Below are 10892 nucleotides of genomic sequence, written 5' to 3'. Positions count from 1 at the left end.
AGCAACTCGAGGCTGCAACATACTCAGCTTCAGCGGTTGAAGTGGAGACCGTTGTCTGCTTCTTACACTCCCAGGAAACAAGCAGGTTTCCTAAGAATTGACAACCCGCTGTGGTAGACTTGAAATTAATCTTGCATCCTCCATAGTCTGAGTCTGAGTAAGCGGTAAGATCGAAAGTATCGTCTTTGGGGGTACCATAACCCGATGTCAGGATTTCCCCTTAAATATTGCAGAATACGCTTGACCGCTGCCAGGTGAGTCACTCGGGGACTAGCTTGGTACCTAGCACATAAACAAACAACAAACATTATGTCCGGTCTAGAAGTAGTTAGATACATTAAAGAACCAATCATAGCACGATAGAGATTTGGATCAACGGTATCCTCCAATTCATCCGGTGATAAATTGTGACCCACGGGAAGAGGAGTAGAAGGGATTTTTCCGGCAGTAATCTTGAATCGGCTCAAGACGTCGTTCACATATTTTGTCTGATGAATGAAAATTCCTTTGTCAGACTGATGAACCTGCAACCCTAAAAAAAATTCATCTCTCCCATCGAACTCATCTCTAACTTGGTTTGCATTGATTTCTCGAAATCCTTACACAACGTGTCGTTTGTAGACCCAAAGATTATGTCATCAACATAAATCTGAATGAGTAGAAGATCATCACCAATATTCTTATAAAACAAAGTGCAGTCAACAGTTCCACATTTGAAACCATTATCTGTCAGATGGTCGGCGAGCGTGCCATACCAAGCTCTCGGGGCTTGATGTAGACCATATAATTCCTTGTTTAATCGGTAAACACGGTCAGGATAATCAGGATCTTCAAAGCCTGGAGGCTGTAAAACGAACACTTCCTCATGAAGTTCACCATTGAGAAAAGCACTATTGACATCCATTTGATAAACTTTAATATTCTTGTAAGCAGCATATGCCAGAAAAATTTGAATCGACTCTAATCTTGCAACTGGAGCATATACTTCAGTGTAGTCAATACCCTCTTGCTGATGAAAACCTTGCACCACTAAGCGTGCCTTGTTTCTCACAATTACCCCATGATCGTCTTTCTTACACTTATATACCCACTTAGTCGGAATCGCCTTCTTGACTCTAGCAGGTTTGTCGATAAGATCCCAAACACCTAAACGTGAAAATTGCTATAATTCTTCTTGCATGGCTTCTAACCAAGAAGGATCTTGAAGTGCCACACGAGGAGTCGTTGGCTCAACTTGAGATAGAAAACAAGTGAATTTAGCAAGATTTACAATCCTAGATGAATGTAAGTCAGCATAAGCACATAAGATATTATTTTCACTTGATGAAACAACTTGATGACGTGTTTGAACTCCCACATCAAGGTCTCCAATAATGTTTTCTTGTGGATGGTAATTATGAATCCTAAGAGTAAGATTTTCAGAAACAGCAACATTTTCAAATAAATTAGTGTAATGTTCACCCAATTCAGGAGATGAAACATCACGATCAAGTGCAATAACTTGATCCACAACTGCATTATCATCAGATGAAGTAGAAGCATGATCATAATGAACAGGAGACTCATTATCAAGTTCTTCCGTTGGAGCAACAATTGGAGCTTCAACATCATTTGAACTTGCAAACCTTGGAATTTCCAAATGTTCTTCAAAATAAGCACGAACTAAATCTTCATCTGGATGATCAGTTGTTGGAGTAAATGAATTAAATAAGCCATCATAGTCAAACATCCGTCGAGACCTTTTCCTTGAGAAGGAGTAGTGTACTTTTGACAGTCCACATGGTACCATTCTTCAACACAACCAGATGGAAAGTTCAAAACTCGTTTCTTAGGCGACACATACCCCCAAGAAATAACCTTCAATGGCTTTTTCATCAAACTTTCCCACATCCTTTTTCAACATAGTACAAGGACACCCAAAAGGTTCCAAGTACTTTAAATTAGGTTTACGATTATTCAATAATTCATAACTGGTCTTCTTGAGAGTCTTAACCGTTAGAACTCGATTGAGTGTATAACAAGCAGTATTCACCGCCTCATTCCAAAACTGGACAGGAAGCTTTGAATCAACAAGCATCGTTCTAGCAGCTTCAATCAACGTTCTATTCTTTCTTTCAGCTACACCGTTCTGTTGTGGTACATATGGGGCACTGTATTCTAGATGAATTCCTTTTTGGACACAAAAGAAATCCAATACAGTATTTTTAAATTCAGTACCATTGTCACTTCGAATTCTCCTCACTTTTTGTTTGTAAAGTGACTCAATCTTAGTGATTAGGTTTTGAACAAGACCCGGTGTTTGATCTTTTGAGCTCATAAACAAGACCCATGAATATCGTGAATAATCATCTGTAACTACTAGACAATACCAGTCTCCAGAAATACCCGTACGATTCACTGGACCAAATAAATCCATATGAAGTCGTTCAAGAGGAGTATCAATGGAATTTAATAACTTAGATGGGTGCGGTTTCTTTTTCTTTTTGCCCTTCTTGCAAACAAGACAGTGATCGGATAATTTAAAGTTCTTCAATGAAACGCCCTCAACTAAGTCATTAGCCATGAGATAGTTCATCTTTAGAACATGTATGTGACCCATTCTTCGATGCCAAAGAACTGAATCTTTCTCGGTTGCTTTCGAGACAAAACACGATTTGATCGATGTAGATACTTTAGAATTCATATTCAAGACATAAATATCATTTGATCGAGGTGATCGCAAGACAACCATGTCCTCGGGAATCACATAACCCGGTTTCAAAATCAGACACTCTTTATCTGTAAATACTGTAGTGTATTGCTTATCACAGATTTGCGACACACTCAATAAATTATGGTCCACTTTATCACAATAGTTAACTTTCTCAAAAGTAATCTTCTCATTCGAAACATCACCTTCCTGTGTAATCATACCCCCAGAATTCCCAACAAACGCTACATAACCCCCTTGAATATTTCTCACATTTGTTAAGAGGTCGATATTTCCAGTAATATGACAAGAACATTGACTATCCATAATCCAGTTTTCACAAGAAATGGTCTTGGATGTACCCTACACACAAACGAAAATGATTAGTTCAAAAAGGCAGCTCAGGCCTCAGTCTTGGGCACCTTTTGGTTTTCTCGAGAAACATTAAACTTAGCCGAATTCAACTGTTGTTCAGCAACTTGAGAATAAGTTACAGGTTTCTTAAAATTTCATCTTAGATACGCAGCTTGAACTACATTTGAATTAACATTTTTGCATAACGGTTTAGTTGGAATAAACTTAGGTTTAACGGAACCATGTGTTTCATTCATATGAACAACTTTTCGAGGATGTACATTAGAGAATGTAATGTGAGTATCATCAGCATACGACACAGGTCATTTCAGAATATCCTTCACCAAAGGAACCGGTTTGAAATGGTCCTTGATAAAAGGATGAAGATTTTGATAGTTCTTCTGGCCACAATTTCTTACTACATGACCTTGTTGACCGCAAAGGAAACAACTTCGCATGTCAACATGATGATGTTGAGAGTTTGTCGGAACATGTGACACAGATGATGAATGACGACTCACATTTTTAGTCATGCTCTTAGCAAACTCATCAGATAATTCAGATTTATTTTTCAAGTAAAAATCTAAATTAGAACAATTTGAAAAACTTTTCAATGTATCTGTTCTAGCTGACTTTACAAATTGAATTTTCTTTGCTTGTTTTAAAACTTGTTTTGCTTTAGTCAATGGATCAGATGAAACTGATGTTTTCGCTTGAGCATATTGATGTTCAAGTTCACGAATCTTGGAAGTTTCATTGTGAAACACACTCTCAATCAGTTCAGGTTTAATGATACTTATTGGAATGTCTTTCTCAGTGAACATCGTGTCCATCCCCTTTAACTTAAACACACGAGCAGATGATGGCTTAGAGACATTATGATTTATGAAACGCAACAAATCCTCATCAAAAAGTTTGGGTTTTTCTGGTTTCTGAGCCCTCACTGGTTTGACATTAACATGAGCATCTTGTTTCACCTTCGTTGTGTGTGAACCATATACAGCCTACTCAAATTCAAGAGGTTCACAAAGTATGTGATTAGAACTTGGAATGTTCTTGTTTTTGTGTATAATTTCAGGTTCGAACACATCCTCAATGATAACTTTGTCAACATTTTCAACAAAAACTTTGTTGCTTTGAACATGAGGTTTTTGAATTGAAGATTGGGTTTTAACAGCTTTAGTAGTAACCGATTTTGCTTTTTCTGAAATTATAGGTTCTTTAAGAATAACATCTTCCTCAGTTGGAGCAAAAGGGTTAATTTTATAATCATTGTGAAATGATGGAGGAATTTCAACAAAACCTATCCCTTTCTTTGAATCCTTTTGTTTTCTAGAAACTTCAATAATTTCATTCAACAGAAAAAGAAGAGTTTCGAAATTTACCCAATTTGTTCTTTAACTCATGAACCTCATTCTCAAGCTCGTTTATCTTTGAACGATGTTTCAAGATTTCTTGAAACTTTTGGTCATTAATTGTCATTTTCATAGATAACTCAGCTTTAAGATCATGGTTACTTGTCGACAATGCTTCAATCTTTTCACGAGATCTCATTTGAGATTCGAGAGATTGTCGATAAGTATCTTTTAATGATGCAATTTCTCTGAGTAAATTATCATTGTGATTCTTTAAAGATTCTAACTTAGGTTTGTTAGATTCACAATCAACACAATTTACTTTAACCGATGATGTAGCAGAAATAGAATGACTAACCTCATTTATCTTAGCCATGCATGCAAAAACTGTTGGTACATGATGTCAGTAGTTCAGTATCTAGTGTCTGTAATCGTGTTAGTTTGTTTTGTTTTGATTTGTATAGGTTGTCTCACAAGTTCGCCTAATATAAGCGAACTTGTGGACAAGCGAAGTTATTGACAACTTCGCCTAGTCTGTTAGGCGAAGTTGTCGATAACTATATATGTTTGGTTTACGGGTTATTTTGTAACAGTTGGTCAGTACGTGTAATTGTGATTTGCATATCACGTGTTAAAGGAGTTGCAATACAACGTGTCTTTTGAGTATTGTAACGTGTATTTGTGCTTGGGTTTAATGTATATTGCATCCTACGCTCGTATTGTCTTACGTAGGGATTCCGCACCTACGTAGTACGAGATACTTCCGTGTAGATCCGGCTGGGAACCTACAATTGGTATCAGAGCTTTTGCTCGAGATTGTGTGGTTCGGGATTATCACACGAGTGTAGAAATCGTTCCGTTCGACTATTCGCGGGACGCGTTTACGTTAAAATACCGATTTTTTTGTGTCTTACCCATCTCCCACCATCAAAAATAACCCATTACACCTTCGCATACCTCGCAATACGTCATATTAAACCTGCAAAATCCTTGTGTTCATCAGGCGAAGTTGCCGTCACTGTTTGTAGGGTTTAGGCGAAGATATAAGTTTAAGCGAAGTTATCATTAACTTCGCCTGTCTCACAAGTTCGCTTGAATTAAGCGAAGTTTGTCAAGAAGCGAAGTTAAACATCAGGCGAAGTTAAGATTTAAGCGAAGTTAAGATTGAAGCGAAGTTAAGGTTTAGCGAAGTTGTGTATCAGCGAAGTTAAGCTTAAGCGAAGTTAAGCATAACTTCGCCTACTAGGCACTGTTCAAAATAATAAAAAAAATTATTTTATACTTTCCTCGTGTTTTGAGTTTTGTTTCTTTCAGCGATGACTTCGATAAACATTACGGAACTGGTGAAAATGGAAGTTGAGGCCGGTTCAGCAACTAAGGCCCCAAAAATGCTAAAGGGTACCGATTTCGTGGCTTGGAAAGATCGGTTTGAGCAGTATGTTAAATATCAAGATGCTAAGATGTGGGTGTGCATTCAAGATGGATACATTCCACCAACGGCCTTGTTTGAGGGTCGTGATCAGTTTAAGAAGTACAATAAGATGGAAGAGGAAGAAAAGAAGATGTATGAGGCAGAGAGTAAAGCTCATGCAGCAATCACCATGGCTCTTCCACAAGAAATTCTACACACCTTCAAGAAATACAAAACTGCTAGAGAGCTTTGGGAAGCTCTAGAAAACCGATATGAAGGTAATGTGGGGATACGTGCATCCAAAATTAAGCTACTAAAAACCCAATTCTCGGTGTTCAAATATTTGAAAAATGAATCACTTGATGATATCATCACAAGATATTATCACCTGATGACTGAACTCAGCAATTACTCCATTGTATACAAAGAAGAGGAGATAGTAGAGAAACTTCTTGATGTTCTTCCACCGAAATGGGAAATGTACACGGTTTTGATGAGAGAAGATAAAGAGTTTGCCGATATTGATTTGGAAACAGCAGTCAATAAATTACGAACTTTTGAACTAAACATGGTTCGGAAAAAGACACCAACTGATCAGGTTCAGGATCCGGGAATGTACGGTGCAAAAGTTAGTTCAAGTTCAAGTTAAAGGTCAGACTCATCTGCTTACTACTCAAAGGGAGACTCAAGCTCAAACTCAACTCAACATGGTCATGTGACTCTCAACATGGACGGTGATGTATGTTTTGTAGCTGGAGGAAGTAATTCTTCAAAACCTCAAGCCACAACTGGTAATTTTTCATCAAATGTTCCATCCAACAACTACTCACAGATGCCCATGAGTGTTAAATCAGCTGAACAGTAGTTTGCTCTCTATGCATCCTTCATTGCATCTTACGAAAACTACATCAAAGGTAAAATAGTCGACCCTGCAACTTTAGATGAAGACTATGATTAGATCGATGCTGATGATCTAGAAGAGATGGACCTGCAATGGCAGATGGCTATGATAGTAAGAAGGGTTAAGAGATTCATGAAGAAAATAGGCAGAAAGTTCGTTGGAGAAAGACCAGGGTTTGACAAATCAAAGGTTAGATGCTACAACTGTCAACAAAATGGTCACTTTGCCAAGGAATGTACCAATGAGAGAGTCGAACGTAGTCAGAACAAGCCTGTACAACAGAATGGGGGAGATAGTGAGAATAAGGCTATGGTATCTAGACACAATAATGGGTATAACTGGAATCTACAGGTTGAGGAAGTCTTCGAACAGGCAAATTTGGTGAACATCGAAACTGCAGGAAGTGAAAAAGTGACGGGAGAAAATCAAGCTTACATGGCAGAAGTGAACGATCAGCTCTCTGAGGTAAGTTCTGAACTTCATTGTATGCAATGTGAAAATCTGTCTGAACAATTGAAAACAGTAACTGATCAGTTTCTAGTTTGGACGCTCAATTTAAAACGTTAAAAGAAGATCATCATTACACTAAAACTAGAGAAAACAGTTACTCGGTAAAATAAAAGCTAGTGAAAAAGATATCAGAAGTCTTAAAGCCAGTCTAGCTGAAAAAATACAGGTAATTGATCTTAGTTATGAAGTGTTAGAGGAGAAAACCAAACTAATTGCTGACAGGGATAAACAGATAGCTGATTACCAGGTAAAAGTGGTGGAATTAAACAGAAAAATTGAACAATTTAGAAATTCCTCAGCAATGCTTGATCACATCGTAAGTGTTCAACGTTCCCCAGTTAACAAAGGGGGAATTGGATTTTCTGAAGTTCCACCACCATATAACCATAATTATATGTATGATCCTAGTAATCAGAAATCTGTTGATGTTGAAATTAGTCAGACAGTTCCTGTCAAAGTTTCGATTAAAGAACCTGAAGTTAGAAAAAGCGAAATGAGTAAGCCTGTTTCAAATTTTAAGATTTCTGTTCCTAGTTCTGTCTCAACAAATTCGGACAAGACATCCGAATCTAGTGAGATAAAAGAAGAGGTAGTGTTACTAAAACGTGGGGAGGAATATAAGCCAACTGAAAAGAACTCTCCCCTAAACCCGTTTGTCCAACCATATGTTAGGCAAACGAATAGTAATGCAACCTCAACATCTGAAACAACTGTTGAGACGAAAGTTGAACACAGGAGCTGTTTCAGATGCAATCAAATAGGACACCTGATTGCTGATTGTCCTCTTAATCAGAGATTCAGAGGTATGAGTCCTCCGAAAACTGAGAATAAAACTAACAGTAATTACTATAATGGTAAGAATGCTAACTCTCCAATATTCAGACATTGGACTAATCCAAGATTTCAAAGAAATCGATCTCAGTTTTTCCCAGTTAACAACCAAACAAACAGATTTAATTCAGTTAATCCACTAAGGTTTGGATGGCCTCATAGTCAATTCTCAAGAAGGTATCCTTATAGAACTTACAGAAATCATTCTCAATACGGGATGCCGTTTAACAGATTTAATCGACCCAAGACCAGTAGGTCTTGGGTCCCCAGATTTTAATCCTTTGCTTTAATCGTGCAGGAACAGTTGAACAGGACTGCAAACAATCTGTGGGTTGTGGACAGTGGCTGTTCCCGGCACATGACTGGTAACAAGAATTTGTTAAACGAACGGAAACCTGTTCAAGGAGGTAGAGTAAGTTTTGCTGGAGAGAGTGGTGGTAGAATCACCGGTATTGGAACTTTGACAAATGGTAAAATAAAGTTAGAGAAGGTGAATTTTGTTGAGGAGTTGAAGCATAATTTGTTGAGCGTGTCTCAAATTTGTGACAAAGAGTACACAGTGCACTTTACTAAAAATGAAGCAATTGTTCTGTATCCTGGTTTCAAGATACCAGAGGCATGGGTGGTGATGAAAGCTCCAAGAGAAAAGAACACATACGTCATGGATATGAGGTCAACTGAGATGACAACAGAAGAGTCATGTTTTCTGTCAAAGGCAACTGAATCCGAGTCCGAGTTATGGCATCAAAGAATGGGACATATACATCTCCGCAAAATGAATTATATTGTCAAGAATGGGCTAGTGCATGGTGTTCCCTTGAAGAATTTCAACTTTGAAGATCAATGCTTATCATGCAAGAAGGGAAAACAGCACAGGAAACCTCATCACTCCAAGATGGTTAACTCAATTGTCAATACACTAGACCTACATCACATGGATCTCTTCGGGCCCGTGAATGTAAAGAGTCTAGGTGGAACGACATTGTAAGTCCCCCCGGGGCGTCGCCGATCGATACAAGATCCGCACGATGTCTAGGAGTGCGGAATCCTCCTAGACTCGTTTATTGGTGTAGAAGACGAAGAACACAGTTACACATACATAAACACACGAACAAACACAAGAACGGGATAAACGAATCTGCAGATCCTTTCATATAATAATCATAACTCGTTACATACCAAACACGAAAACAAAGACACGGCCGACCCGAGGTGAGCTCTACCTCGGGTCGTCCCACACGACTCTCCCTCTCTGTTTCTCTCTAGACAATTGAACTACACAAAACACACTCGAACTTTTCTGGATTCCCAACTCTAAACAAGACACACCTATATATAGATACACAACTTCGCGGGCTTGGGCTTGGGCCTGTAGGCGAAGTTGTTATAACTTCGCCTAAGGCGAAGTTGTTCTAACTTCGCCTATGGCAGAAGTTGTTACAACTTCGCCTATGGCGAAGTTGTTATAACTTCCCCTATGGCGAAGTTGTTCTAACTTCGTACTTCGTTTCCGCTGAACAGAATTGCATAGCGACGGTCACAAAATGCACCAACAGACATACTTCTTGGTAATAACCGATGATTACTCTCGATACTCGTGGGTATACTTTCTGAAGACAAAAGATGAGACGGTTCAGTTGGTAATTAACTTTATTACTAAGGTTGAGAATATTGTGGGGAGAAAGGTTAAGTACATCAGGAGTGATAATGGGACAGAGTTCTAACTTCGTACTAACCGAATTGCATAGCGACGGTCACAAAATGCACCAACAGACATACTTTTTGGTAATAACCGATGATTACTCTCGATACTCGTGGGTATACTTTCTGAAGACAAAAGATGAGACGGTTCAGTTGGTAATTAACTTTATTACTAAGGTTGAGAATATTGTGGGGAGAAAGGTTAAGTACATCAGGAGTGATAATGGGACAGAGTTCAAAAACTACCAGATGGAGCTGTTCTGCTTACAGAAAAGGATAGACCACCAGTACAGCGCCCCGTATACTCCGCAACAAAATGGGGTGGCTGAGAGAAAGAACAGGACGCTAATTGAAGGAGCCAGAACCATGCTGGCTTATGCTAAACTTCCCGTGGTGTTCTGGGCTGAAGCAGTTGCCACAGTCTGTTATATCCTTAATCGTGTTTTAACTGTTAAAAGGCTAAATAAAACTTGTTATGAACTTATGCATGGTCGAAAGCCAAACTTGAATGGTCTCGAACCATTCGGGTCCCCATGTACGATTTTAAAGACAAACTCTAAATTTGGTGAGAAAGCTGACGAATGTATTTTAGTCGGATATGTTGTTGGGACACCCAACAGAAGAGTCTTTAACTTATCGAACAGCAAGGTTGAAGTGGTACGTAACACCAACATCACGAGTTACAAACCACCAATGCCCAGCACGGGACCCACTGAAGCTTTTGACCATGATAAACTGTTCAAATCCTTTAATATGCCTTTCTTGGATTTTGCAGAAGTTGATGAGAAAATTGCTTCACAGATTCTGTATGATGAGGAAGAAAACATTGTGCAACGTCCGCGATACGATGAGTGTTATCCCTCCTCGTCAAGAACCGCTGATATTCCTGCTGCCTCTCCTGAGGAAGAATTCTACAATCCTTTTCTCTCTCTACATCAATCACCCATTGATGAACTCTCTTCGAACTTGGAAAACAATCTGGAAGTCAGTACGGTTCTGACTACAGGAGTTCACAAAAATCATCCTTTGGAGAATGTGATAGGTGATCTGTCTGACGGTGTACAAACAAGACGAAGCTTGAATGAGCACACTTGTGTTTTCGCAAGCATTAAAGAAATGGGTATCTTAAATGAATGCTTG

Source organism: Bidens hawaiensis, unplaced genomic scaffold (genome assembly GCF_021521415.1).
Source record: "Bidens hawaiensis isolate Kalapana, Puna unplaced genomic scaffold, B.hawaiensis_p1.1 tig00018597_1, whole genome shotgun sequence".
In the NCBI taxonomy this organism is placed as follows: domain Eukaryota; kingdom Viridiplantae; phylum Streptophyta; class Magnoliopsida; order Asterales; family Asteraceae; genus Bidens; species Bidens hawaiensis.
The sequence above is the reverse complement of the archived record's forward strand: the minus strand, read 5'-3'. Positions refer to the sequence as shown.